Genomic DNA, 7,476 nt, shown 5'->3' with positions numbered 1-7,476 from the left:
AGTGAGCTAGAAACCTTTGATTCTAGGAAACTCGGGTAAGTCAGTAGCTTTGTGAGTGCTGAATGAGTGGGTTTTGGAGCCCAGTGTGTGTTTTTACTTGCCTGCTGGGTACAAGCTAGGATTAAAGGTAATGGCCCACCAGTTCTTGGCTCCATTGTTTCATTACCGTCTGTCCAAATCAAATGCAAACCTGCATTGACCAGGTGGCTGTGATGGTGGCTGTGGCTACTGGCTTTACAGCTGGGGTAGGAAACACACTAGATGAGCCTAGAGCCTGACGAGGCAGTGATGCAGTGGATGGAGTGTAAGACTGGGACATGAAGGACTCAGGTTCGAAACCTTGAGGTTGCTGGCTTGAGCGAAGACTCATCTGGTTTGAGAGCAAGACTTAACAGGCTGAGCCCAAGGTCGCTGGGTTGAGCAAGGGGTCACTCGGTCTGTGGCCCCCTGGTCAAGGCACATATGAGAAAGCAATCAATGACTAAGGTGCTGCAATGAAGAATTGATGCTTCTCATCTCTCTCCCTTCCTGTCTGTCTGTCCATATCTGTCCTTGTCACATGCACACACACACAAAATATATGAGCCTAGAGTATTCAGAAGTGCTGGAGAGTAAGAAAGTGCTCAACAAACCACCACAACAAACAATGATAGGGGTGTGTCAAAGGGGCACCAGAACCAACTCAAAGAGCCACAAATGGCCAGAACAACTTAAGCAACAACAACAAATAGAATTGGATTATAACCTAAAGCAAAAGTAAAAATAAATACTCATGAACTTATGTTAATATAAATAAATGATTGAATAAATAAATAAACAGGGAAGAAGAGATATATCTCTTGCACAGAAAATTATTTCTATACTCCGCCCTCCAGGATGTTGAGCATAGCCATCCACTTTTTAAGTGTGGGTTTGTGTTTAGTCACTGCCTTCCAAAGAAAGGGCGGGGGAGAGAGTAACTGCCCAGGAGGAAACTGACAAACACTACCTCAGCCAGGAGATCAAGGTCAACATCAACAGTGGTAAGTCACTTCGATACTATGTTCTCTTGATATGATGTGATGAGAAGTGTCCTTACCTTCCTCCTAAAACCCATAATCCCAGTTTAATCATAAGAAAAGCATCAGAGAAACTCAACCAAAGGCCAATTCTACAAATACCCTACCCCTAGTCCTCACACCTGTCAAAATCATCAATGACAAGGACAGTCCAAGTCGCTGTCACAACCAAGGGGAGCCTAAGAACATTTGACAACTAAACACAACATGGTATCTGGGGCTGGATTCCTGGAAGAGAAAAGGAATATTAAGAAAAAGTAAGGTAATCTGAATAAACTATGGCTTGAGTTAATAATAATGTAACAACCTTGGTTCATTCATTGAAACAAATGTACCATACTAATGTAAAATGTTAATAGTACGGGAAATTAGGTACAGGGTGTGTGGGAACGCTCCGTACTATAGTTGCAATTTTTCATAAATACAAAACTGTTCTAAATAAAAAGTTTAATTTTAAAAAATCTAAATAGATCATGGGTAAAAGACCAAGTATTGATGAATCTTTAAAGAAATGGTTTGAAGGCAGGTTGAGTAGAGACTACCCCAGAAGGTCATGGCGTGCTTTGACTCTTCTCCGCAGTCAGAGGTACCTTGGTAGCATGGTTTATGGTTACAGAACACTACATTAAACTTTGGACTTTACCTAAGATAATGCTAAGGAAACTTCAAGGATTTACAATCTTCTTGTTTAAGAAGTGGAACAAAGAGGAAAACTGGCAGTCCTCTAATGATTAACCAATATACTTACATTATGCAGGTTAAAAAAAAGAAAGAAAGAAATTCATTACAAAGAATTAAATTAACCCCTTATCAGTAAGACATACTAAAATATTTTGTTTTCATAAGTAAAGCTGCTTATTTTAGCAGTGTTTTCTTGCTCATTTTTAAAATCCTTTGGAAGCTTATATTGGTACTGTATTTATGCAAATAATTCATTTGAACTCATTTCAACAATTTTCCTTTTTTTGATTTTTATTCCTTGCAAATCTTATATCTCAAGAAATCCTTGGGGATGAAAAATCTCATCAGTTTATTTTTTAGAAAGCCTTTTAAAATATATCGTGCTTATTTTTTTATTATATAAGGCCTATAGTAACTGATAATTATAACTTGTGTTTTAATCCTAAGTAAACCATACTTGGTTATTAATGAAATGACTCCTCAAGCTAACTTCTTTGTTCAACAGCTTTGTAGGCATTGTAAAAGTAAATATTCCTTCCTTCCTTCCTTCCTTCCTTCCTTCCTTCTTTCCTCTCTCCTTTCCTTCCTTGCAAAATGCTTATTGAGCCTCTAGTCTAGCCGGGATTTAGAAATGCAATATAAATAGCATATGGTTGGTATCAAGGAGCTCACAGTCTGGTCGGAGAAGCAGATAAATGGGCAGATCATTAAACCTTATTATATGAATATTAAGCTAAAGATGTGCAGAGGATGCCTACGATGGGCACACAGGACAGAGGCCGCGACTCAGACAGAGGGGATCCTGTCTGTGCAGTCCCTTCCTTCACGCAGCATGTGGCTATCACTTTCAGAGTGCTTCCTCTGTCCTGAGGTCCATTCTGAAATCCGATCATTTTGACCAACTGACAAATGCATTAGATCTAATGGAACCAGCCAAGACTTCTTTCTTATCATGTTCTACCTTCCCTTTGTAATGACTCCTGCAAGTAAAAAAAAAAAACAAGGTGTTTGTGATAAATCTTGGAAGGAGCAGGGAAGTTTTTTCTGTCCCCTGGCCCTTTCCACACTAAATACACAAAACAGAAAGGGTTTAGAAGAGTGATTAGATTTAACTGCTTTGCATATTGTTTAACCAAATATTTGACTGGAAAGCCAGATTTCTTTAAGGGTTTAGAAAGTTAATAAAACATTTTTAAATTTTTATTTATTTGTTTGTTCATTTTAGAGAGGAAAGGCAGAGAGAGATACAGAGAGAAAGAGAGAAGGGGGGAGGAGCAGGAAGCACCAACTCCCATATGTGCCTTGACCAGGCAAGCCCAGGGTTTCAAACTGGCGACCTCAGCATTCCAGGTCGATGCTTTATCCACTGCGCCACCACAGGTCAGGCCTAAAATATTTTTTTAAATTTTCTCTGTAACTTTCTTCTCTGATAACATTGTCATTTTCTTTCTTTCTTTCTTTCTTTTTTTTTTTCCTTCCAGTTGTGAGTGGGGATGACTGGTTTTTACATCAACACAAAGTGACAATTAGCTATTAAGCCATAAGCTGATAGTGCTGGTCTCAATGGCCGTCTTAGGCAAAGAATGTCCCCATTGTGAGCCTGCAAGGGGCAAAGTGAAAGCCTGTCAGAAGGGTCTTAGTATCATACTTTTGCTCCAAAATGTGCTGAATAACATGGGCTCCTGTCATATTACTATGTGAGGTAGGGCCCATGTCACTAGACAAGGGCCACCAAATTTTAACACTGACGCTTGAGCTCTGAGACTATTAATCATCAATGTCTCCCAACAATCAAACGTAACAGTAGACTTTCTAAAGTTCTTATTCAAAGAGTGTTTAATTAAAATGCTTATCTTACTATTTAATTCAGACAAAAGAGATTTCTAAGTTTGTGAGCAGTAGCGGGAAAAATGATAAACATGTACATTATACGTGCCCACTGTACTTTATCACATGCAGTATTAAATGGGATCCTGCTTAGGCTCTGCTAACTCTGAATCTTAATCGGACATGTTTACGAAACTACCAGAGTGACAGCTGAGCTCTCCTTGCCCAAGCCAGCGATTCTGGAAAGAAAGAAGCTGTTGCGCTTACCGTGCACCGAGTACATTACCTGACTTGAATAAACTGTGGGTGCGATTCTGCATAGGCAGTCTGCGTTTGACAACAACAGTCTCTTCAAATAAGGAAAGTCCCGAAGGCAGTTCTTTGATTGAACTCCAGATCAGGCCTCTAATCTCACTCTGATAAAGAGAGTTCTGTGGAGCAGCTATAACCTGCCCCACCCAGGGCGAGCCCAACCTGGGAGGCTGCTGGGGGAGGAAGCCAAGGGGGTGTTAGACCTGCTACCAGCAACAGAAACAGAAATTCGGACTAAGCAGAGCTCAGAGGTCAGAAGGCACTTCCTCAAACAAAAGGATGGCTTCATTCGTGTCCTCCTAACAGCGTCTACAGTGTGGCAGCGGGGCAACATTGGGCAGCGGAGTGAGGCGGGCATTCAATCAAGGGAATCTTATCCAGAGCCAATGACCAAGTTCCTACCAAGGACTCCTGAGCCCTTGCACCCTCCTGCCTGAACCCATCCCTCCCCTTCCTTGCTGTTCCCCTCCACTGTCCTGAGAATAACCATTACTCAACCTTTAAGATTCTAATCAGACACCACCCCAACCGGGAAACATCCCTGGGGCAGGGTAATGAAGTGCCCCATCTTCATCTCCACGCTCCTATCACATCTTGTAGCACATACACCCTTGGATGGATGGGCGGCCCCGAATCTTCTTTGTAGTGTCATTGCTCTAGCAGTGCGTGACTGTCCCCGTCACTGCTGGAGCATTTGTTCGGGAAATAAATTTATAGGGAAGTGAGAATGGAGATTGTGAGCAGTGATGGGAACGTGCTGGGCAGGAGGGTAATTTGCAAGACTGAATGCAAACTGCTCTGAAATCACTGGTGTAGATTTCAACACGAGAGGGGTAAAGGTCTTTGATCTTAGGTCGGAAGGAAAGAAGAACACAGAGAAGACAAAGCTTATTCCGTTTCTCAGAAGCAACTGAGGAATGATAAAATAAATCTCAACAGGGAGAAGATTAGAGTGCCTAAAATGTGTGTGTGTGTGTGTGTGTGTGTGTGTACATATGTGTGGATACATAGCTATGCATACAGCCTGTAGACTGTTTTGTAAATGAGTGTACAGCCGCCGTAGACATGTTTCCTTTTGCTTTTGAAAGAAATTTTCTTGGCATGCCACGACTGGCACTAATTCAAAAGAGATCATTGCAGCAGAATCATCTATCTGGTCATTCTCAAACCCAGATAATGCTCCAAGTTTTCAAGTAATTAATTTCTATCTTTCTCTCAAAGATGGTTAGGCCATATTACTAATTCTCAAACTAATAAAAAACGAGATCTTTGAGAAGTCTGCTGCTCACAGAATTGGCACTTTTAATAAATTCAAAAGGACACTACTCAGGAATGCATTAGGATGACTAATTTCTGCTCACACATGAAGAGCTGGGTCACAGAGACCTAGAAAGATTGTCTAATGAGTCTAAAATCTTTTGAATCTAACACAGAGAGACCACTTCAAGATAGATATGGAAGAATATGGTTCTTGATTAAAAAGAACATTATCTAGTCAAATAATTTGTGAAGTATTGTTGATATATTTTGCTATAGCATAGTTCAGCGGTCAACAAACCTTTTCTAGAATGGCCAAATAGTAAATATTTCCAGTTTTACAGGCCATACCATCTCTGTCACAGCTACTCAGCTCTGTGATTGAGGCATAAAATAGCCATAGAAAAATATGTAAACAAATAGGCATGTTTTCATGCTCGTGGCTATGTCAATGAAACTTTATTTACAAAAACAGGCAAAAGATTTGCTCACCCCTGTAAATAGTGGATGACATAGCAGAAGTATAAGAGAAAGTGTATAACTCTGAGTTTTCAGATGCCTCTTATGCTTTTTCTTGGGGGGAGGGGGCATGCAATAATCTATAGTAGGTATAGGATTTTGTTCTGGATCAGACCTGGATTTGAATTTTTGTTTTGACCCTATGTCCCTGATGACACTAGCTAGAGTTTGAAGAATTGAAGTATGGCTCCCCGTTGCCTGTGGGTAGGTGTGGAAACCCATTCACAGGTGATTGTTTGCCTCACAGCCTTATTGCCAAAGGGACTGCTGGATCTCAGGCAGCTCCAGCCGCTGCCTTCTCGGTCCCTTCAGCCAGCAGCTTCTTTGCCTGTGCAGACATAGGTAAGAAGCGGTATTCCGTTCTCCATGTGGAAAATCACAAGCCTAGGATGGCAAGTGCAGAAAGAAGACTACCTATCGTCACATCTGTGACAAGTTCCCATGACCACACTGTCCTGGTAATGATCATATTTCAGAACAACTGCATCAGCTGAAAAGGCAAAGGAAACTGCTTAATATCAAGTCAAACTAAAAATAAAATTGCTAAATTGGTACATAACTAAGTTATGGTAAATTGCTAAAAAAACAAGGTGGACTTAATTTACAGAACAACCCTTTTAAGGTGAATTTTTATTCAAAATCACCAAAAACCAGAAACAAATTAAATGGTCAGCATTTGGTGAATGGGCAAACAAACTGTGGTATGTCCATATAATGGAATACGACTTAGCAATAAAAAAGAACAAGTTACTACTATGTGGAACAACTTGGATAAATTTCAGACGCATTATGCTAAGTGCAGGAAGTCAGACTGAGAATGCTACTTACTGTAGGAGTCTACTGATATGATTTTCTGGAAAGGGCAAAGCTACAGGGGCGAAAATCAGACAAGTGATTGCCAGGGACTAGAAATGGCAGCCAGGGCTTATGGACCTTGTCTATATCTTGATTGTGGTGGTGGTTATGTGACTGTATATGCTTGTTAAAATTCATAGAACTGTAACAACTAAAAAAGGTGAATTTGCTGCATATAAATTATGCCTCAATAAATACGACTTCTAAAGAAAGATGTGCAATAATGCAAATGTCAGGAGAGAGAGAGAGAGAGAGAAGGACAATGATTCCTGCGAAATGTTTTCAGAGGAAAAGCAACGGGAATTATGGAAGTCTTCCTGAGATTGCAGGCTCTGCCCGAGCTCAGCTCAGCAGCGAGGTAAGCGCGCCAGGCAAGAGCTCAGGGAGGTGAGCAGCAGACTGCAAATCATTTCCTACCCAGCTCTAAATATTTCTGTGTCAGCATTCCTGTCTATTTATTGCACACATCCACTACGTGTTTGAAGGCTGAACACGTGCAGTCATTCCAGCTCCCATTCCAGCTAGTATCATCTCCCAGAGGGCACTAAACGCATGCCAACCGAATTGGTCCCTTTTTCTTTTTCTGGGCTGCCCCTCAGGAAGGTCTAGTACCAGTGAAACAACAACAACAACAAAAAGACAAGTTTTTTAATTTGTTTTAAAGAGTTAAAAAAAAACAACACCCAAGTCAGGGAGAGAGGGTTGCCAGAAGAAGTTATCAAAGGAGATTCAGGTCAGAGATGCGTCACTCGGAGTGCCAGCCAGAGTTGCATTTGGATTCGAGGCAGGGACTCTCAGCAGAAACAGTATGATGAAATCCTAACAGTCGCAAGAAGACGAGGAGTAGTGAAGTAGGAGGCTTGACACGAGGCTTGCTGGGCGTGAAAAAGAGGAGTTGAAAAGAAAAAAGATAAGAGCAACTAGGTCTTTCTGGATGGAAGGAAACACTCCCAGTTGCATCAGTGGT

This window comes from Saccopteryx bilineata, chromosome 6 (genome assembly GCF_036850765.1).
Source record: "Saccopteryx bilineata isolate mSacBil1 chromosome 6, mSacBil1_pri_phased_curated, whole genome shotgun sequence".
Taxonomy (NCBI): Eukaryota; Metazoa; Chordata; class Mammalia; order Chiroptera; family Emballonuridae; genus Saccopteryx; species Saccopteryx bilineata.
This window is presented reverse-complemented; position numbering follows the sequence as displayed.